We start from the raw sequence: 24,183 nt of genomic DNA, 5'->3' as shown, positions 1-24,183 counted from the left end.
AGGTATCAGGATAATGGAAAGAGAAGCCCAGTGTGATGATTAAATATTTGAAATTCAAGATGTTTTCCTATAGATTCTTCGCAGATTTGCCTGTATTTAATTCTATAAAAATAGGGGCGCCTGGGTGGCTCAGTCGGTTAAGCGCCCTACTTCAGCTCAGGTCACGATCTCACGGTCGGTGAGGTAGAGCCCCGCGTGGGGCTCTGGGCTGATGGCTCAGAGCCTGGAGCCTGCTTCTGATTCTGTGTCTCCCTCTCTCTCTGCCCGTCCCCCGTTCATGCTCTGTTTCTCTCTGTCTCAAAAATAAATAAATGTTAAAAAAAAATTAATTCTATAAAAATATTTGTTTTGTAAGTGGGATTAACTGCAAAATGGATACTTTAATCAAAGTTAAAGACTATATTTTAATCCTTTCCTATGGGTTATTTAAATATAGAGAAGAATTCTATCTCCCTTCTGTTGTCTTTGGAAGGGCTTTCAGTTAAACAGATATCTCTTCTATGTGTATTAAAGTTTTTGTTTTGTTTTGTTTTGTTTCTCCCTAAACGCAGGAGATATGTACAGACAGAGATTAAACTATGGGAAAGGAAAAGACAAGACACATAGCTTATCTTCTGGCAAACTCTTTGCATTTTCCATTAAGTCATTGTTACAGTAGTTTTGGAATTCTTTGTGTGCCTAATATTAGTATCATGGAACTTTAGAGCTGATAAAGACAATCTAATTTACACTCTTCATTTCCCAGGTGATGAACAAAGATTTCCTAAATCCTAGTTCAGAAGTGATTGTGCAATATCAAAATGTCTCCTTACATATGCATTTTTATTTATAATTGTTTCAGGAATGGAACTGATAACTGTAAGAGAATAATGTTCAGATAAGTTAGCAGAGTGAAGTAATTTTTGAATCAGTATTTTAGGCAAAACACATTGTTTTAGTAGTAATATGATATTTTGTTCAAAACTGAGTAGCTATTTTGCTTATTTTAATGTCATATAAAGATAGTAAAATAACATTATTAGCATTAAAACCTTACAAATGAATATGAAATATAGTCAAAACTCTCCCTTAGCTAAGCAGAGTTATCATAAATAACACATCCATCCTTTGAAATTTCCATTTTAGAAAAGCATAAACCCAAGCCTTCAAGTGAGAAATATCAACAAACAATTCATCTTTAGAGTTCAAGTTACTTACACTTTAAAACATGGAACTTCACTAAAAATTCCTCTTTTAAATTCACAGTGTTTTTAATTTTATGCAGTGCTTTAAGTATTGAGGGTCCTGTAGCTCTGGTTTCCTTCTATTCGTTAAATGTTTTATTTTGAACAAAGAGCTGCCTCCTTGGAATGCATGTTGTTGCATTTCATTGAATGAATGTCTAAGTAGATCAAAAATTGAATTTAAAATTTTCTGACTTAACAGAGAATATTTTAGTACTACACAATAGAGAACTGAAAACCAGCTTAGTCACTTGGAATTTTAGAAGTTACGTGAAGTAAAAGTTACCTGGGAGAAATGTTACCATATGGCACATAAACTTAGATGTTTGAAGTTATTAGATCTATAAAATTCTCAGATCTGTACAATTTAACTAATTATAAGAATGTTTACTGCTTAGGGATACTCTGTCTTGAGCAATTTGCTCTCTCCCTTCCAATTTCAGAAAGTGGGATATTATAGGAAAAATAAAGAAAAGGAAGTGAAATCACTATTAAAAAATACCTGGAGTGCCTGGGAGGCTCCATTGGTTAACCATCTGACTCTTGATTTTGATTTCTGCTCAGGTCATGATGTCATCATTGTGAGATCCAGCCCTCTATGGGGCTTTGCCTTGGGCATGGAACCTGCTTGAGAATCCCTCCTCTCCCCTGCTACTCCTTCCCTTCTGTTCCAACCCCTCCCACCCCAATTCCCACTCTCCCCACCCCCGTTCACACTGGTGCATGCTCTCTCAAAAAAACAAAACAAACAAGCAAACAAACAAAAACCCCTCATCATTGTTCTTCCAGGTTAGCTATGTTTTGGTCACCATTTCCTATGCTCATCTAAAATCGTGGGACACATTTTGAGAATTATTGACTTGAACCTCTTGACCCTAATGTACTTTTTCCTCAAATCTATCGCACTTGCTTCCTCTCCTAAAGTTTCGTTTTGCTCATCCTGATTGAACGCTTCCTCCTCTTCTGAATGATATATTATTCTGATAGATGCAATATATATATTATTATCTGCCATTATTTTAAGCCATATAAGATTGCCATTTAAAATACTTAAAGCGTCAAAATGTTGGCAATTTCATATAATTCAGATTAATATATGTCAAGCAGGAAGTGCATGCTCTCAAATGTGTCATTCATTTAATTCCCTCATGTACTCATTGTATACATTTCATTGTATGTAATTAAACATACCATTTTCCCATTTAGCTAGAAAAATCCTAAGGAAAAGAACTGTCACTTTTATTTGTTTCTAATGAAGAAGAGCACATACACACACACACACACACACACACACACACACACAAATTGTTGAAGGAATGAATGAGTAAATGAAATTAGCAGTAGGGAACAAGCAAATACAGTTATTGCATTAACAAATCCACTTGTAACATCTCTTAGCCAGGGCTTCTTTTATAAAACATAGAAAAGATAGAAGTAATACAAAATTTCTTCAACATATGATATGTAATTTTCAATCCAGAAGCATGGATATTTCTTCATTCGTGTATTCATTCATTCAACAGTATGTGGTCTATACTAACTATTGTTTGGACATAATACAATAAGTATGAGAGACAAAAACAACAATATCAAATATTCCTTGACCTCATATGCCAGGCACCATTTTAAATGCTCTACACATTTCAAGTTATTTTACACTCACATGAAATATATGAAGTATTATCTATAGTTAATAGTGAAAATGAGACACAGAGAAGTTAAGTAGCTTCTGCAAGGGCACACAGCTCATAAGTGGTAGAGGTTGGCTTTGAACCATTCAGTCTAGTTCCAGTCTGTTCTCTTAACCACCCTCTAGACTGTTCCTCAAGATAAAATCTATACACAACACCTACTGTATGCTGAGGCCAGAAATCATTTATATTGTTTTCATCACTGCATCTTGAGCACCCAGACTGATGACTGATACATTTTATGTACAGAATAGCTGTTGTTGAATAAATGAATGAATGCTCAAGAATTCCTCTAGAGAAGTGATATGGTGAGATAAAATCCATACTAGAGACCTGAAAAAATAAGTATTATGGAAGGTCTCAAGTGCAGGATCTGATAGAATTAGGACAGGTTTCATGAGTATCATGTGAGCAGTGTTTAAAAGAGATTAGCCATAAGAGTGTTGTTAGTGTAGAAAACAGCATTTGCAAAGCTGTGAGGCTTGAACAGAGTTAAGTTCTATTGCTGGGTGTTAGTAGAATATAGCGGGGATGAGAAAGCTGGAAAGTTCCTCTTGGATGGTCTATGAAGGGTGATATATCTCATTCTCAGGAGATTGCATTTCATCCTATGGACAATGGAGAAGGCAGCAGCCTTATTTTCTTTGTCTTTACTCTCTTTTTGTTTGAATCTATCCTTCAAAAGTTTTTCACTTCATTAGAAGATTTTCTTGTTGCAGTTATAGTTGTTCCCAATTGTGTCTCAGCTACATTTAGTGAAAAATCATTTATTAAAACAATACGTTTCAGATTTTATAAAAAATGTAACAGTATTTATTTTTATTTCTTTAATTTTTTTTAATGTTTTATTTATTTTTGAGACAGAGAGACGGAGCATGAACAGGGAGGGGCAGAGAGAGAAGGAGACACAGAATCTGAAGCGGGCTCCAGGCTCCGAGCCGTCAGCACAGAGCCCAACGAGGGGCTCGAACTCACAGACAGTGAGATCATGACCTGAGTTGAAGTCAGATGCTTAACCGACTGAGCCACCCGGGAGCCCCCAAATGTAACAAAGTATCAAACCAAACCTCCACAAGGTCTAGGGGAATGATGAGTAATTTAACAGCCTGTTAGAACAAAAATAAACATTTTCAGAGAAAGGTAGCAGAATGCACAGTTTCTACAACTCCCCCCTCCATAATGTCTAACATGTAATAAAAAGTACTAGGCTTCAAAGAAGCAAGAAAATATAAATCATTGTCAAGCAATTTTTTAAAAAAGTGTTCAATAGAAAACTCCCTTGAGATGGCCAAGGTATTAGAAGTAACAGAAAAGGGCTTTATTTATTTGTTTTTTTCTAGGTTAGTTTTTACTTTATTTTTTAATTTTTTAAAAATATATGAAATTTATTGTCAAATTGGTTTCCATACAACACCCAGTGCTCATCCCAAAAGATACCCTCTTCAATACCCATCACCCACCCTTCCCTCCCTCCCAACCCCCATCAGCCCTTTTGTTTGTTCTCAAGTTTTAAGAGTCTCTTATGCTTTGGCTCTCTCCCACTCTAGCCTCTTTTTTTTTTCTTCCCCTCCCCCATGGGTTCCTGTTAAGTTTCTCAGGATCCACATAAGAGTGAAAACGTATGGTATCTGTCTTTCTCTCTATGGCTTATTTCACTTAGCATAACACTCTCCAGTTCCATCCACGTTGCTACAAAGGGCCATATTTCATTCTTTCTCATTGCCACGTAGTACTCCATTGTGTGTATAAACCACAATTTCTTTATCCATTCATCAGTTGATGGACATTTAGGCTCTTTCCATAATTTGGCTATTGTTGAGAGTGCTGCTATAAACATTGGGGTACAAGTGCCCCTATGAATCAGCACTCCTGTATCCCTTGGGTAAATTCCTAGCAGTGCTACTGCTGGGTCATAGAGTCGGTCTATTTTTAATTTTTTGAGGAACCTCCACACTGTTTTCCAGAGTGGCTGCACCAGTTTGCATTCCCACCAACAGTGCAAGAGGGTTCCTGTTTCTCCACATCCTGTCCAGCATCTATAGTCTCCTGATTTGTTCATTTTGGCCACTCTGACTGGCGTGAAGTGATATCTGAGTGTGGTTTTGATTTGTATTTCCTTGATGAGGAGCGACGTTGAGCATCTTTTCATGTGCCTGTTGGCCATCCGGATGACCAGACAAGGGCTTTAAAGGAACCGTGATAAATACGTCCAATGTGCTTAGTATGAGATTAGAGATAACAGAAGAAAGTGTCAATGAACTTGAACACAAATCAGTTGAAACTATCCAATCTTAAGATAGAGGAAAAAATTGTAAAAAAAAAAAAAAAAACAGAACACAATCTCACTAAACTGTGATAAATATGAAGAGGTCTGCAAATAGAGTTCTAGAAAGAGAAGAAGAGAGCAGAAAATATTTGGAGACATTTTTCACCAATATGGTGACAAGCAAGAAAGCTCAGCTAACTCCACACAGGATAAATGCACAGAAAGCACACGAAGAAAACCATAATTAAGGTACAAATGAATATCAAAGATACAGAGAGTGTCTTAAGCAGCAAGAGGGGGAAAAAGATATATTACATTTAGGGAAATAGCAATATGAATTAAGTGGGCTGATTTTTCACTAGAAAAAAAGATAAAGAGAATGGACTGATACCTTCAATGTGCCAAAAGAAATCAGGATTCTATGTCAAGAAAAAATATTCTTTAACAATAAGGATTTAAAAAGATATTTTTCAGTAAAGCCAAAACTGACATAATCCATACCAGAGATCTATACTACAAGAAATGCTAAAGATTCTAGATGATGAAATGGAACTGGGCAGACTGCTCTTTCTCCTTTATGTATTCCTCCCATCGCAGGTCATGGACTTACTCAAGGTAGGTGCTCAGGAATTAATTTCTTACAATCCATTATTGTAATTAATTAACAAATAAAAAGTAGTTTCCAATTATCTGAATGATCAATAACTCATTTTCCAACTTTTGCAATTTTTGTTTTCCTAGCCCAATTCTGCTATCCCTCGCATTTGAAGATTTTGACTCACCTGTCCTACCCCAAAATTTTACTAGAATCAGGTCAATATTTACAGAAGGAATGAGATTTGTGCTATCCAAACAGAAATTCTGAATAACCAACAATTATCCTTGAAAGATTTATGGTTATATATTATTACTGCCAGAAGCATCTGAGTAATTGCCTTTTATTTTGAGATGTTCCACATTATCATGGTGTAACATATTTACATATTTCTACCTTTATTTTCTAGACACAGTGCAATTTAAAAAGTATCAACATGCATTTTGTTGGGATATATTTTAAGCTACGGCCTGCAGAAAAAGTATTATGGGAAATATTCTGCTGCTGTGAGTTTTCTTTCCAGGACAAAAATTTATTAGAGCCCTAAACCTTCCCTTCTGTATTTTAATTTTCCTAATCTCCCAAACTAGAATACACACTCCTCATGAATAGAATAGAATTTTGTTTTTGAAATCCTTTGATATAGTACTTTCTACTCACTAGCTGCTCCTGGTGAATAAAAGGAAAAAAAAAATGAATGAATTTCCTAAATAATAGAATCACTAGTTAGATACACAATTTTCTAAATTCTACCTATTCCCAGGTTGATATTAATGAAGTTGGATTGCTAGCCACACAATTTAATTATTTATATGTTGTTGACCTTATAGCCAAACACCATAAGTTTACTATAATTCCTAACTGTATCCATCGAAATTCTCCTTATCACGGTTACAATGATTTTCATCTTACAGAATGCAAGGGCTTTCTATCTTCATCATATTCCAACTCTTAGAACCAACAACACCTACCCTGGTATTGAAACTTTTTTTCCTCTGGTTTCTATGATTCTACCCTTGCCTCATTTTCCTCCTAGTTCACCAGCTTCTAGACATATAATTTTATTACGTATTATTTCGCTCACTTGTTAAATGGTTGTGTTTTCTTTATAATACATTGATGATATATCAATATATTTCCTAATATTAATATATCCTTGAATTACTATGAATGCCTACAAGATTACAGAGGATTATTAGCTATTGCTGTTTGTAATCAATTCCAAAGTTTTTTTTTTATTCTACATATTCCTAAGCAGGTTTGAGTTAAGTGAGAAAGAGAGTGATTTCCTGTGTCTTGATCTCAGAAATGCATATGTTAACTTTGAAAATAATAGAAAAAACTCTCCATTTTTCTAACCTCTGGTAGTTCCCATAGCACCTGTTACATCTGCAATAAAGCTATTCAGGGAAGAATTCTTAAATAAATTTAGCAATGTCTTTAATAAATATAATAATGTGCTTTCATTTTTTAAATATTTATTTATTTAAATATTTAAATAAATATTTATTTTATATTTAAATAAATATATTTTAAAATATTTAATTATTTAGAGAAAGAGAGACAGAGCACAAATGGGGTAGAGACAGAGAGAGAGAGAGAGACAGAGAGAGAGAGAGAATCACAAGCAGGATCCATGCTGTCAATGCAGAGCTTGATCTCACAAACTGTGAGATCATGACCTGAGCCCAAATCAAGAGTCAGACACGTAACGACTAAGCCACCCAGGTGCCCCATAAATTTTTATCATGGTTATTTATTCAGAATACTTTTTTTTTTTTTACTTCTGGTGTCCATATTGGTAACTTTTCAGAAAATTATCTATTTCATTAATATTTTCAAATTTTTTAGGTTTATGAAAAGCAGTCTCTTAAAACCAATTCGTATTTCTTACTTTTATGTCTAAAGCTATTTTTTCCCTTATTACATTTGTCAGAGAGTTTATATTCCATCTTACCACAGCTTCTCCTCATTCCCATCCTCCACACACATGTAAAAGCAAAAGCAAGTACAACAGAAATCACAATTTTTATATTTATGAATTATGTTTCTTACTAAAATTTTATAAGTTATCAATTTTCTGCCTTGATCCCATTTATTTCCACTTCAGTACTCTCTGTTAACTATTTTTGTCCCTTCTGTATTCTTTATTTGAATAATTTATATTAATTTCTCCTTTCTTAATAACATATTGCCCTCTTTGAAATAAGTTACTTTACCTCTGAGTATACATCTGGCCATCTGTCTTACAAGCTCTCATTTTTCTTTTCTTTATATCTAAGAATTTTATTAATGCAGATTTTATTTTCTATTTAAGCAAATAATTACTTTGGGAATTTTTTTAATTAAGGTTTTAAATTCTTACTCTGTGTATGGCTCTTTCTCTCTGAGAAATATTATTTTCCATTAATGTCTGATACTTGCCAATCAGACCTCCCTGTTCAGCCCCAGGCCCCTGTGCCCAGCTGTTTCCCCTTCTGATTCCCCAAGTCTCACATGCTTTTGCTAGATGTACATACAATTTCCATCCTTTATAGTTTTGCAGAAAATAATATTTATAACTTCCTCTTTTTTCCCCTCCATTCTCCTTGATGCTTTGTAGGAGAGCAATGGGAAGATAAGTAACTAAGTCGTTGCTACTTTTTTTGGAGATTGAATTTGTAAAATATTTATAGTGACTTAATAAATCTGCCATGGCAGAAAGGATCTTTTCTCTCTGCTACGGTCTCTGCTCATTGAATATATGAATATCCTTTTTATAGCATCTCATCACTACTGAAGTTAATTTTAAATTAAACTTTTTCATCAACTAATCTAACTTTAAGTTAATTAATGTTCAGGCATCCTGTGTCTATTCAAAGAATGTGTGATTAACATTTTAGAAGCTAAATTGAATTTATATCTAGGGAATCATACCAAGAGTGATAGCTGGATTACAAGGTATTTTGGAGGATAATGATAAAAATAAAATGAATCCAAAGAAAAACAGTTAATTGTCGATTTGAATGTCTTCAATATTTGGAAAGCTAAGTAAATCACTAGAATAGTCTATATTTTTTATCATGCACTTATTAATTATTCATATGATCTAGTGAACTATTCTGTGACTTCTTTTATTAGTTTGATCTGATTCATTGTATGTATGATATTATCAAACTAATTTGTGTCCCGGACTTCTTTAGCTTTTACATATAAAGTGAAAGGCTATCCAAATTTTTTAAAAAGTTGAGGAAGGACATTAATATCTATTAACATTAATATCTATTAATGTAAGTTTTAAAATATCTCTTAAAAAGAAGTATTAGCAAGTTCCTAATTTTTATGTTTTTGGTAATAGGCTCTAACTAATGATCACTACACAAGATCTATTCTTATCCTAGTTACACGTAAGCCGTCTACATGTAAGCTTATTATTCATCACAGTTGTACAGTCTCTCCTCCCACTAACAAAATTGTCTCTAAAAATTCTAGTGGTAGATTTATATTAATGAGGACTAACCTGTCTCATAATATTACACTATATGCATTTTTCAAACTATCCTATATCATTACCTTTAAAAGTTGCCACCTTCTGCTTGGTTAATTTCCAGCCGTCTAGTTTGGATATGATTTTGAACACAGCATATTGTGAGTTTTTTATACTCTTATTTCAAGTGTAATTCAAACTTGCCATTGTTATTTGATTCATAGTTTACAGGTGCTAAATGGAATCTGCTTCTGAGAGTAAACTAAATACTTCTGTCAAAAGTACTGGAACAGCATTGTGGCTATTGTGTTAATAATTTCTATGATACCTACATTAATGCATTTTTATGTAGTTCACCTCCAGCCACCGAAACCAATTTTCTTACTAATAACTTAATTGTGATATACACAATGTTTGATCTTTCTCTTCTTTCAGGTCTTAACTCAAATGTTATCTTCCTGGCAAGCCTTTCCCTAGCCATCCTATTTAAAAATATGCTGCCAATGTCCCCTACCCTGATTTATTTTACCTCATAGCGTTTATCACCCTCTGATATTTTATATTTTATTTATTATTTGTTTGTTTGTTTATGGTCTGCCTCAGCACTCTAGAACTTAAGTTTTGAGATGTCAGAGATGTTATATGCCCTTGTTCATGCTCTAATCGCTGCTACTAGAATAGTTTCCAGAATGGTTTCTCAATCAATATTTGTTGAACAAAAAACAAAACCCAGGTTGAAATGGAAATGTATTTATAGAAAATGTCAAGGGTGTTACAGGAAGTAATGGAGAACGTTTTTAAATAAAACTTTTTTTATTATATTATGCAATATGGCATTTAGTATTCTTGGTAACATGTGCCAACAGAAGCTGGTCTATATGAGTTTCTATATTCCCACATAATAGTTATACAGTTGGATAGGACCATAATATTTGATAGTATCTTGAGATAGAAAATAAGAATGAAGCTCTCAGTACTCTGGATTCATATTGACAATGAAAATATTAAATGATGGCATGAGCATGTGCTATGAAGGGTGGGAATATAGTAGAAGATGGAAAACTGAACCAGATATGCTAGTGATAGGTTGCTTCTCCATTCCCAGATGCTGTGTCTCATTCAGTCATCTTCATTGTGACTTCCTCCTCACTGCCAAGAGCAATATAAGAGCTTGAAAAATATAAAACAACTCTGTATTGATTTTTTCCTATCTTCTGGCATGCATAGCAGTAGGTAAATAAAGACACTCAATAGAGTTTGTTCCTCTAGCATTCAAGGTGCTCCTCAGTGTCTACAGAAGCAAAGTGTTCTACAGCTGAATAGGTAGGGGCATACCAAAGCAGCAAATAAGGAACCATAGCTCATTTTCACACTAGTTCCTGATGCAGAATGAAGAAAGTAGCAATATGCCAGGTGGAGATAAATCACTTCGCTGGCTGATTACATCAAATTGCTTCCAATATAAGCAGCCGGGACACATTTACCAAATTGGCATTTCAAATCATTATAAGGAAGTGGAATTAGTTACCCATTTATATGGGTTAATATTATGTGCTCAGTATGTGCCATTAGTAGGCACTTAAAAATGTTAATTATTACATATGGAAGGGAAAATAGAATAACATCACAGTTAATTTTTTTTTTTTGGGTAATATTAGACTTATCTTTACATTATGACTCCGGAATATTGTCCTAAATATAAACTCTATTAGCTGTCAACGAATGTTTTTGATTAACCTAAAATATGTACTGAGGCATCAGTGGAGAAAAATAGGAAAAATAGACCTCACCCTAAAACATTCAGCACCTGAATTTCCTTGTGTCATTTTCCATTTAGAGTCAATCAAAATTAGATTGCAACTCATTTTAAAATTTTCCTAGTTCTTCATTGCTATGTGACTGCCAGCCCCTGGATCACAATTCGGCTGTGTTGTGTCCTGTGTACATTTTTCTTGATTAAAGGCTTTATTGGTTGGTTGTGATGAGGTTTTACACAGTCTCTTGATCCACCGAGTTCACTGTCTTGCCATTTTCACATTTCATTACATAGAGAAAATGAAGCATGGGGAAGACTGGGGCATAGTATACATCATTTTTCTAACCTTTGAAACTGATGACATGACAAATGGCAATAAAAATCCATTTTAAATCCTAATATAGTGACATTGAAATTAATGTAAGTGGTGATTCTGTGACTGTCTTCCTTCTCTATTGAAAATAAGTATTATACCACTGCCTTGATTTCATAACAAAGATTTTTTTAATGCTTTTTTTTTTAAAGCTGTTTTCAGAGCTAAAGGTTCCCTTTCCTAGGGACTTTAAGACTCTGACAACATCAAAATTAAAAGTATAAAGAGTGGATGGAGGCTTTTCTTTATCACTTCAAAGTAATTTGGTCAGAGAAGTCTCTAAAATTTCACTCCTGACATAGAAAAAAAACTTCCAAACTATTAACACAGGCTACTGCAGGAAGGATTATAATTTTTTGCTACTTGTTAAAATAAGAAATATTATTTTTGAAATTTAAAATATTTAGCAACATAAATTTGATCACAAAAAATAATGAGCTCTCATTTCAAAGAAGTTGGTTAGTCCTTAGTTTTTATAGAGCATATTTATTATAGTCCATATATTCATTTGCCATAATAAGAAGATAGATGTATTCCATCGTTTTTAGTTCCTGGATGTTTTTGTAAGATAGTTGAAAAAAATAATTTTTCTTAAGTTCTCCAGAATTGATAGTGTTGCTTACAACAAAAGCTCTGGTGAAGAAATTGGCTTGGGGGAATAGATTGTATACAGCAGATACTTAGAGAAATAAGAAATTTTGAATTGGTTATGGGCTCAAGAATGTGGAAGGGGAATGGGAATCTCCTGTTATTATGATGCATGGAAATCTGGCAATAAAGGTATGCAAGGCATGAACAATTCAAGACTGTAAGGTGGGGTGGCTACTTTTAATTATGTTGGAAAGAAAAAGAAAGAGACTAAAACTTGTGTTGTCCATTGTGGTAGCCACTAGCTCCATATGGCTAAACTCTATAGATATTAAAGACTTAACGCTTGGAAAAAAAGAATGTAAAATATCTCAGTATTAATTTTTATACTGTTTTTATGTTGAAATGATAATATTTGGGGTATGTTGGATGAAATACAATATAGAAATAATTTCATCTGTTTAATTTTTACTTTTTAAAATGTGGCCACCAGAAAATTTTAAATTACATGAGACTTACATTTCTGGCTTATGGGTTATGGCATTGGTTGAGAAAGTGAGGACACAATAGGGATAGATAGGTGAGATTCTGGAGGACTTGAAATATCCTCATTCTTCAATCCCACTGAACTCCTTTTGCCATATAAAGAAGTCCTTTCTCATTTGCCTAAAACACTGTAATTCTCTTGCATGAGAGTGTTACATAGAAAATTAAGCCAATTTCCTTCATATCACACGGTCCATCCTTCATGGTCTCTGGGCTTCCAGTTGGAGTCAGGTATTAACATGGTTCCTATAGGCTCAAAGAATTTCAGAATGTTGATATTTATTTCTGTAAATGTGTGGGAACATGAGTGAAAATAGATTCTAAGAGTACTCAAAAAAAGGGACTAATATAATTTGAAATTGAGCTGAAAGTATTAATGTAAACATACCTCCCAGAGATTACTGATTCAATATGTTAGGTCAGTCAGCTGACATGAGCCTAATTGTTTATTTCCTAAAGCCACTCGTGACTAGTCACCCACATAACGGCCCAAACACATCAGGGAATTGGTACACTGAGCCTGGTTATCTCCTATTATCCCACATCACCCCTGAAGTCTGTCAGTTAGAATGAGTTTATTGCAGTCAGAAAGATAATGGAGTTCTGACCAAAGAAATTCTGCCTCATGGTTGACCCCACTGAAGCCTAAATCATAGAGATTTTATCCACAATCCCTGAAATTATTTTGTAAATTGCATTTCTGCTAAAGTTAGCCAGAGTCCATTTCTATAGCTCACAATAGAGGACATTCACTGGCTGATTAGATTTATGGAACTTAGTCACGTCTTTCACTTATTGGAAAGGGTACTGATATAGAGGAGAATGTACCATCTTTTAAGTTCAGCTTTGAAACTGAGTAACTATGACTTTGAGTACCTAACATCTTCACTTACAAAATTAGAATATTTGACTATCATTTGAGTTGCCCCCAAGCCTAAAATTCTTGATACTTTAACCATGATGGAATCTACATGCAGTAAATGTCTGCAAACTAAATTTATATTTAACCCAGTGGTTTGACAGCTCCTACCCCAAATATTCACGTGTCAACAGAATCAGAATTATTGACAAAGCCTGCAATAAATCTGGGTTTTTTTTTATTTCCCTGCTGAGTGATATGTCCACCAAAGTTCTAAAACGTAAAACCACATTTACTAATTTATCTCCTCAAAAAGTACTCATCATTTTTTAACCTTGTAACTATAGACTTGGATTATTCATTTACAATTAAACCAACTTCTTGAGGCTACAATTTAACATAATCTCCAGGCCAAAGCGGAAGACAATTACAAAAAGAGCAATTTTATAAGCATATCACAACTGTGGTATGTGCCACAAAAGTTGAACAGGGTGCTGTGAAAACACATAACGAGGCACCTGGCAGGTAAGTGCCTCCGAGAGAAGCAATGCATTTTTCAAAGCTGTGATAAAGGTGGAATCTGGATTATATTAAGGCTGGCAGCTGATGGGTACAGGGATGTTCTCCAGCTGATGTGTTTGATGAAGATCAAACTGAAGCACAGGGCAATGTATGGCGTCAGTCTGCTGACATGCTTTATTAATCCTCTTTTCCTCTTGGAGTTCTGGAGCCTCAATCCTCAAAGGGCTTGGATCCAGTTTTCCTCCCCTCACCAACCCAAAATAGGTGTTCACATCACTTGAGAAAGACAGTCATGAAAAAGCAAATAAATGTCTCCTGGTCGCCTCAAACATCAAGTTATCTGCAAAGTTGCGCCATTCCTGTGTGCAGCCTTTACTTCTCCTGGTTAGGTCCACTTTCTTGTAAACTCAGAGAGTAGAAGTTTCCACCTGCAGGAAATAAATCCAGAATTCTCCTTGAGAAACAGAGTCCCATAAAAACCCACTATCCACAAAGCAGAAAATAGATTTTCTTTTAGGCTAGTGTTCTCATTTTCTTTGCCACTTCAGTTTAATTTAGGTCCTGGGCATGAGTTTATTTTCACAGAGGTATTTATAGAGAGAAGACGAGAGAGAAGTTTAAATTTGAATTTCTCCAGTGCCTTTAAGATATCAGGGCTCTCTCCAAGGAACATGAATGTATTTCCTTCATAGTGGCAGCTTCCTAAACATGATAGCCCAATGGCTAAAAGCCAGGCTCCGAAGCCAATAGAGTAGGTTATTATTTATAACTGTCACTTTCATGGGAAAATAGTTTAATCACCTAAGACTCAATTTTCCAGTCTGTACAATGTGGGCAGTAGTAAGATTCTGGTGAGGAATGAATGAAATACATTTGTGATGGATTTCGTACAGTGCCTGGCCAATATCTCCCCGACAGCTGGTACCCATTAACATAGCCATCATCATTATTTTTTCAAAAGAGTAATTATTTCAAAGAGTATTATTTCAAAGAGTAATACCAGAATATCAGTGGAAGTTTTGGGCCACAGAAAGATAAACAGGGAAAGGAGCACATTCATGTCACATAGGCAGCCTCTGGAAACATTTTAATTTATATAAAACCTATGCTCATCTACATTATTCATTCTAAACATTTTTATTGACTATGCATCTTTGGATTAACCTTTATTTATCACATTACAAGCAAGTCATTAAAATGTTTGAATAAGGTCTCTGGAATCAGGATGCCTGGATGCAAATGCAGTTTCTGCCATTTTCAAGCTATGCAGTGTCAGGCAAGTTACCTCTCTGAACCTCTATTTCACATCTTCAAAATAGTGGTACTAATAGTGTATACCTCATAGAGTCGTGAGGATTAAATGAGATAAGATAGATAAAATTTCCAGAACAGAGCCTAGCACAAGGTAAATATTCAAGAAATGTTAGTTCACTATAATGATATTATAGAGCATCATAGATTTATTATGTTCTTCCCTCAAAATCAATAGTGTTCTCATTTCTTATCCTGTAGAGCCTGTTTAAGGATTTTGCTCAGTGTGGTAAATGTTGATCAAATTTTCACCAAAAAAGTTTGGGCTAAAACAGGTAGTGTTGCCAAATCTCAAATTTTCAGGATTGATTTAAGCAATTTGTGGTATCAGTCCGGGTTGAGTCAGAAAAATGGACTACTCTGGTATTTCGAACAGGAAGAAATTTAATACAGTGAACTAGTGACTTAAAAATACATAAGGGATTGGGGCGCCTGGGTGGCTCAGTCGGTTAAGCATCAGACTTTGGCTCAGGTCATGATCTCATGGCTTGTGAGTTTGAGCCCTGGGTCGGGCTCTGTGCTGACAGCTCAGAGCCTGGAACTTGCTTCAGATTCTGTGTCCCTTTCTCGCTGTGTTCCTCCCCTGCTCACATTCTGTCTCTTCTCTCTCTCTCTCTCAAGAATAAATGAACATTAAAAAAATGTTTTTAAAAATACCTAAGAAGGGCTAGAGGAGTAGTGATTGTGGAAAGCACCCACAATTACTCAATGTTATTCACTTTTATCACCAGCCATGAGAGGATTAGAAAGTTCCAGGAGTCACAGGAAAGTTCGCTAATGATCTCAGCTCACCACAGCACCAGATGAACAATTTCCAGGGATCCAAAGGAGTTGCAAAGAATCACATCTGTTGAAGCCCATGAGGTCTCCTTACTGGACGAAGAATAATGGTTTCTGCTTCTTTCCTCCTTTGTGACCTCTGCTTAGTGGACTCTAAACCAGAAAGCTGTTAGCAAGGGATTCTGGGAAATGTGTTTTCTAGACTCTCAGCCACTGTGATGTGAGGACAGCAAGAAAAACAAAAAAGTGCATGCCAGTCGTTCTGGGAAAAATAATATGCAAGTCACTTCTTTGGCCATTCAGCATCCATATAGACCCTTCTACATATATTTAAGTTTAAAAACAGCAATAAAAATAACAATGTTCCTGAATCTAACATATTGCTATTATTTCTTATTTAAATACAGGTGTGCTTACTCTCCTTTTTTTTCTAAATTTTTTAATGTTTATTTATTTTTCAGAGATTGATAGTGTGCAAGCAGGGGAGGGACAGAGAGAGAGGGAGACACAGAATCCAAAGCAGGCTCCAGGCTCCCGACATGGAGCTCGAACTCACAAACTGTGAGATCATGACCTGCGTGGAAGTCCAACACTTAACCAAGGCTCCCCTACTCTCTTCTTATAAGGGAAAGATACCAAATTACATCAGATACTTTATCCAAACCAGAGTGATGTTACTTACCCTTCTAGTTTGGTCATGACACTGTTTTGATAAACTTTAGCCTAAACAATAAATTTTTAAGTTATCCACCACCAGAATACTTTATATAAAATAGGAGAAAGGAAAAAAATAATATAGGTTAATATACACAAGTATATTCATAATGAATCCGGCAAGAAATTATGTCTGGGCAGTATAGTGATTTCTGTACCTAGATAGGAAATAATAATTGATTTTAATAACTTTGTTTTTGTGGTAACTGTTTTGTCACCTTTGTGCTCAGTTGGCACTTTAGCTCCTTGTAGTTCTTTACCTGGTGAGTTGCCCTAAACCTCAGTGGTCCCACTTGCATTAGGTTGCTATGGTCCTCCATAGATGCAAGTCATAAGAATGTCCTAGAAAATCCCTTCTGTTTCACACCCCATCCCACTGTGTAGCAGAGATCTTATTTTTCCTTAATAATCAAGACCATTCACTCCAAACCGTTTAGTGAACCTCTTCTTTGCCTATTGATTCATTGGCAATCTCATCTTCCAGTTTCATAGAAATTCCATTTGTCCTATAGTAGAAGCATTCCTCCCTTGGGACCCAGGGAGCAAAAGTTGTTAGGACAGGATGTGGGACATTAAGAATGAAATGAGCCACTCCCACTTATTTCCTTAGTTTCAGACCCTTGTATTCTCATTACACTTCTAGGTGATTGGTAGCTTGCTTCCCACTGGTCTGATAAGACCAGTGGATCCTTTGGGTATTAGTTCATTCCCTCACTTATAGCGCAATAAATCAGTTCCTTGGTCAGAAACAATGTTTTCTCTGACAGAAACAATGGATCCTATGACAGGAAGTTCGAGGTTGACTCTGCCAGCAAAGTTTATGGGACTGGAGAGGAAAATCTATACCCATAGTGTCTATTGAACAGAGCTCAAATTGCTACCTTTAATGAGATACAAAAATTCAATGGATCAACTTGCCGCCATGTGATTGGCTGATGGTAGGGAATGGTGCAGTACTGGGGACTCAGGTTTCATCTCAGCCCTTGGTGGACTGGGGACTCAGTGATAGTACTCACTGGCTGGATTAGCATTAGAGAACTTCCACTCAAATGGCTTAACTTTGCATGACTTCCACCTGAACTACATTGAATACTTTGTTTTTTAATTCATTGAGCAAACACTGGGGTGGCTGTTAAAAAACAGTGATTAACACGCACGTGATTATTGAGAGTTTCCTCCTCAGTGTATGACCTTTTGGTGAGGCAGCGTGTAAGAGGGACACAAAAATCCTTACACTAAGTAATGACTTAAAAAGGTCCTCTTCTGCTGATCTTTCATTTAATTCCTTCTCTGACTTCCTTGTCACCAGTGTTCCAGCGATGTTCCTCCCATATTTATCACTATTTAGTAAATCCATTAAAATCATCTATTAATTGGTGTATACCTGTATATCTGGTCATTTCCAGATTACCAGCAAAGTGAAACACTAAACGCCTTGCTCAAGGTTCAGTCTACTAGGAAGATTTCTCTTTCCGAGCCTTCTAGGACCCCAACTGAGTAGAGTTATTATGCTACTGTTGTGTAGTTCTGACAGGTTGCAAATCTCTTTTTATGTGTAAACCAAAACCAGCCTTGGAATTTTTCTTTCTTACACAATCCGTTATAAGAAACTCCCCACGAGGTCACCCTTGTAGGCCGAGAGAGAGGTGGTAATGCTTGCTAACTGCAGAATCTGAAGGGGCTCTTTGTTCTCAGTGATAGTGCAAGGTGTAGCAACTTCTCTTGTACTTTGAAGGGAACATGTTAAGATGACAGAGTCCACTGGCACTTTAGAAACTTTGCTGAGGTAGCAGGCTCCAGAATTTTCATGGAGATTACTTGTGAACTTCTGGCACATTATTTATCCTACCAAGGGCATCTAGGATACCTGTTGATTCTTGTCAACCAGATCCAAAAAAGATGTCATCAGTGCAGTAAACTTAAAAAAAAACTATGGGCTGTAAGGATGATTAAGATTCCTGTAGAGAGGTAGAAAATTGAAATAACCGTGGTAAGCAAAGACAAACTGCTCCTAGTAATCTTTTTAATGGGTTTAACTTTAAAGACTAGCTATAGGCTTTTCACTTGTGTGAATTAGTGTTTTAGAAAAACTGACTACAGAACAAAACATAAATGCTCATCGTCTTCTGGTAATTTACAATCTAATTCATAAACTACTCTAAATCCCTCCTCATTTTATACATCCGTGAATTAAAAAAAATCTCATTTCATTGTTTTATAGTTTGGATTTTATTTTATTTTATTTTTAATTTTTTAAACGTTTTTATTTATTTTTGATAGAGAGAGAGAGAGAGAGCATGAGTGGGGGAGATGCAGAAAGAGAGGTAGACAGAATCTGAAGCAGACTCCAGGCTCTGAGCTGTCAGCACAGAGCCAGATACGGGGCTAGAACTCATGAACCATGAGATCATGACCTGAGCTGAAGTCTGATGTTTTACCGACTGAGCCACCCAGGTCCCCCTATAGTTTGGATTTTATAACATTACAGTTCTAATGATCTGTCAACATAAGAAGTTAAGTGGTATGCATTTTAATGTTCGTTTTTTTTTCTTCAGATTTCAGCTCTAGTATTTTATAAAATTTGTTTTATTGAAATATAATTTGCATACCATAAAATTGAACCATTTGAAATGTACAATTCAGTAGTTTTTAGTATATTTGCCACTATCTAATTTTAGAACATTTCATCATCCCCAAGAATTCTGGAGCAATCAGTACTCATTCCTCCTTTATCTGAGTCCTTAGGATTCACCGCCTATTTGTCCATTCTGTACATTTCATATACACAGAATCATACAATATATGGCTTTCTTCATCTAGTTTCATTCACTTACACTGATATTTTCAAAATTCATCCATATTGTACCGTGTATCAGTACTTTCCTGTTTTTATGGACAAATAGGACATGTGGAATACCATATTTGTTTATCCAGTCATCAGTTGACTGATAATGTTGATTGTTTCTACAGTTGGGCTACTATGAACAATGCTGCCATAAACATTCATATACAAGTTGTTGTGTGGACATACGTTTTCAATTGTCCTAGGTACACACTTAGGAGTGGAATTGCTAGGTCATTTGGCAACACATGCCAGTATAAATAAGATCCATTCTTTAACAAAATAACGCATACACAGGTTATAAATTTTATGAATGTCTTTGTCACACCAACCTGGAGGGGTAAAAAAGTTATCATTCATTATCATCTCTGATTATTGGAAATTTAGCATCATTCCTAAATCATCTTATTTTGCATCTAGGTTGGCAGGTTTTTGGACTGAAATTTTCATGAATTTTTCATGAAAAGCCCTCCTGTGAGAAATAAAAGCCACTGGTTGCTCTTGGATCAACAGTGGGATACATGTGAGATTCAGCAGATGTGAAGATTTGCCATAGCCTCTGAGAATTCTCCCATAAATTTCTGCTTGGATACTATAGATGACTATAAATATACATAGTGAATCTTCACATTTCCTGAAGTTGCTTAGGTCTCAGAACGTTAACAGTGAACCTGAGACTTATAGAGCCTTTTTTTTTTTTTTTTACCTTTTTTCTTCCAACATACCCAATGGTTTTCCAAGTTTTTAAGTCCTTGTATTAAATCTTTGCCTTCTTATATTACTTAGAATAATTTTTGTTTTTTCTTATTGAAACTTGATATATTTATGTTGGAGGCTTTACCACACACACATTTTTAAGTCCTGTGAAATCAAAATTCTATCCACATGTGTAAGAGATTTTATTTTAAACATTATTACAAGAAACTTTCTCATGCTGCTATATCCCTTGCCTTGGTATTGCTGTAGCTTCATCCAGATTGTCTACAAAAAGAGGGAAAGTTTTCTACTGGTGCTTTATGCTGAGGTCACTGTCTTAGTGCCTGTGGCATAATGGGCTCCGCTGCCTAGCTCTTGAAATATCAGAGTCCAGAGAATTTTCTTCCCACTTCAGTCAGATGTCTCTGCATGGACAACATGTGGGGAACCTCTGATTTCTTATGGGAGGCTCTGCTTACTTATGAGACTTTGTGGGAATGCATGAAGAGATAGTATTCATTTTCATCTTTCACCGTTTTTAAAATTTAATTTTTTTAATGTTTATTTATTTTTGAGAGAGACGGAGAGACAGAGCATGAGCAGGGGAAGAGTAGAGAATGAGGGAAGCACAGAATCCAAAGCAGGCTCCAGGGTCTGAGCTATCAGCACAGAGCCTGACGTGGGGCTAGAACTCACACACCATGAGATCATGACCTGAGCCGAAGTTGGACACTTACCCAACTGAGCCACCCAGGTGCCCCTCATCTTCGCCTTTGAAAAAGAGTTCTTAGAGTGTTATTTTCTGCTCATTTTGTTTTCAGCCAGTTTTCTAATTTTTTTCTTGTATAATACAAATCTGGTACTACAACCAAGGCATGTAGATAAATACACTGATAAAGATGTTGATATTTATAAATACATGTGTAAAGACTGCCATTTTATGAGAAGCAATTATGTGTCAGATCCTTTGTGATTCATTTTATATAATAATGAGATAGTACTTTTTAGTGCATTGTATGTTCAAGGCACTTCACTAAGGGGTTTATAATCATTATCTTATTTAATCATTAAACAATTTGGCAAAGTAAGTACTGTTATCATTTACATTTTACTGATGAAAAAACAGAATCAAAAAAAGGTTAGGGGCCTCTGGGTGGCTCAGTTGGTTAAGTGTCCAACTCTTGGTTTTGGCTCAGGTCATGATCTCACGGTTCCCATGTTAGGCTCAGCACTGACAGCTCAGAGCCTACTTGGGGTTCTCTCTCTGCTGCTTTCTCTGTGTCCCCTGTACACACTCTTCCTCTCTCTCAACATAAACAAACATTAAAAAAAAGGTTAAATAATACTTCCATAGTCAAAAAGTTACTAGGTAGTGAAGCTAGGTATCAAACCCAGGTTTCTGTGTCCTTGAAGCCCATACTGGTTATACCGGCAGATTCTCTGAGTTATATCTACACATATAATAAAGAAGTCTATAGTCTTCATCTGTATTATTCCAACCCATCTTCCACAACCACAGGGTGTTTTGTTTTCTTTTTTTTCACAAGCAAGTAATATAGTCATCTCTTGCTCATAGTTCTTCAATGGCTCCCTATCACTTACACTATGAAATCTATGCTTTTTAGGATGGCTCAAAAGGCACTTTGTGTTTTCACTCTTTGAACCTTATTCCCTCCCATTTCCTCCAAACTATATCTTTTCCTGACATCATGTTTTTCCATCTGTTTGGAATGCTTATATGACTAGCCAACCCTTAATCATTCTTTAGGTCTTCTGTGAATGTTCTGTGAAGGTTCTATTGATTTGATTTCTTCAGGAAGATGGATAGAATTTCACCTCACCTGACATTGCTTCTTGGCACATCTGAGTTAGTAAAGTATGGCTGTGTCATAGGTGTGTTACAAAGATTAAGTAAGAGTGTCCTTGGAAAAGGCTCAACAGAATGCTTTTACTGCTAAGCGTTCCCTAAATGTATAAAATTAACACATTGTAATTTCATTTGTTTTTATTATAGCTTTCCAGTTTTGATTATTCTATCTTTAATACTGTAAATTCTTTTACACGGTGTTTATGCTTATGACCAGAAAAATTCCTGAGAATGTTCTAGTCATGGTTTATTGGTTAATATTCGCCTGCTGCTGAGACTCTCTAGTCGGTCGCCAAACCACATTTGAAAAGTTTTTAGGTCCTAAGGTGAAAATAATATGTGATGATGCTGTACATGTTGGTTTGTACTCAAATAGTGTTATTAACTGGGAAGAACTGAAGTGAGCCAGTGAGCATCTATGAGGACAATCATAGTTTCAGATGCTCAGCTACTTTAAAAAGTGGTGGTGTAAAAAAAAAAAAAAGTGGTGGTGCTAAGCCTCCTTTTGGGAACAGCTTGAGGGAGCCACAGGCACTCTTTGCCTGTTCTATTGGCTGCTGGGGCATGATGAAGGTACCATCTATTTTCTAGCAAGGAGATGACAATACATGACTCACAGCTTGTTAAAAGACACAACAATTCCTATTCCTTCTGGTAGGAAAGCTCATGAAGTGTGGCCTCAGTGAAAGCTAACAATAAAGTGGCCTTTTCAGTTCTTAAACTGAAAGTGAGTATATGTGAATGTGTCTTGTCATTGTCATCATCAAACATGAAAGAACCCGAGATCTATGACCTGAGTGACATTCTCATCCATTGCTAATGCGCTATCTTTTTATTTTGTGACCACAAATTCTTAGCAATATTCTTGTGCCATATGAGATATTGGGTGAAAGCTAAAAGAAAAGAAAGAAAAAGAAAGAGGGAGACACACACGCGTGCACACACACACACACACACACACACATAAAATGAAGGAAAGGTGGGAAGGAAGAAAGCCTAATAGTCGTTACCTTCCTGAAGAGGAAACTCTTTTTTTTTTAATGTTTATTTTTGAGGAAGAGAGAGAGAGAGAGAGAGAGAGAGAGAGAGGACGAGCTCATATGCGTGCTTATGTATGGGAGGGGCAAAGAGAGAGGGAGACAGAGGATCCAAAACAGCTTCTGTGATGACAGTGCAGAACTCAACATGGGGTTCACACTAACGAACAGAGATCATGACCTGAACCCAAGTGGGACACTTGGGTTAACTAACTGAGCCAGTCAACTTCTCCCCCCATCCTCCTGAGGAGGAAACTCTTCCAAACCTTAGCATTCTTCATTTATTTATTCATTGAACAAATGTCTACTTTATAACAAAAGTCATTCAGACAGTTTACTGTATGCTGGGGGCCCTGCCCTCATGGGGACACCAGATAATAACCAGGAAACCAAATGAACTAGAAAACATTAGATAGTGAGAAGAGCTACATATAAAATTAAACAAGATGGTGTGCCAGGCAGTGCCAGGGAATGGGTCGCTTTAGATTGGGTGGTCAGGAGACACTCCTTACCTTATTAGTGTGACTTCACACCTATTCGTGTGCTTTTCTGGGTGAGCTCACACTGCGCCAGGTGCTGTGCAAAACAAAAACAAAATTAGCCCCAAACAATTGCCCACAAATATATTAGTGAGTTTGGGAAGAACTATGACCAAATTGGCCCCAGAGAGCCTGATCAGCTTCCTCTGTTTTGCCAGTCACACCAGTCACCCTTCCAATATTGAGGCCTGGTCCAAATCCAGTCAAAACAGTTTCCATCACAACGAAATTGGTTTATGAATGTGGTGATTCACACTGCCATCTGACTCTGTGCATTTGGCTCGGAGCAGTGCTCCAGGCATGGAGACATGTGAAGCCAATGCAATTCAGATTTAAAAATACCATCAGTATTATATTCGCTAAACACTCCCATTTTTATCACAGTGTTTTTATTGACAGATATGAAAAGGAGAATTATTCTTATCACAACCGCATTTTAAAAAGGGTCAATGAGGGGAAGTTCAAGTGCCATGTAGTACCAAGGATATTTTGTTCTGTGTTGACAGCAAATG

This window comes from Panthera leo, chromosome B4 (genome assembly GCF_018350215.1).
Source record: "Panthera leo isolate Ple1 chromosome B4, P.leo_Ple1_pat1.1, whole genome shotgun sequence".
Lineage (NCBI taxonomy): Eukaryota > Metazoa > Chordata > Mammalia > Carnivora > Felidae > Panthera > Panthera leo.
Note: the sequence above shows the minus strand (reverse complement) of the source record.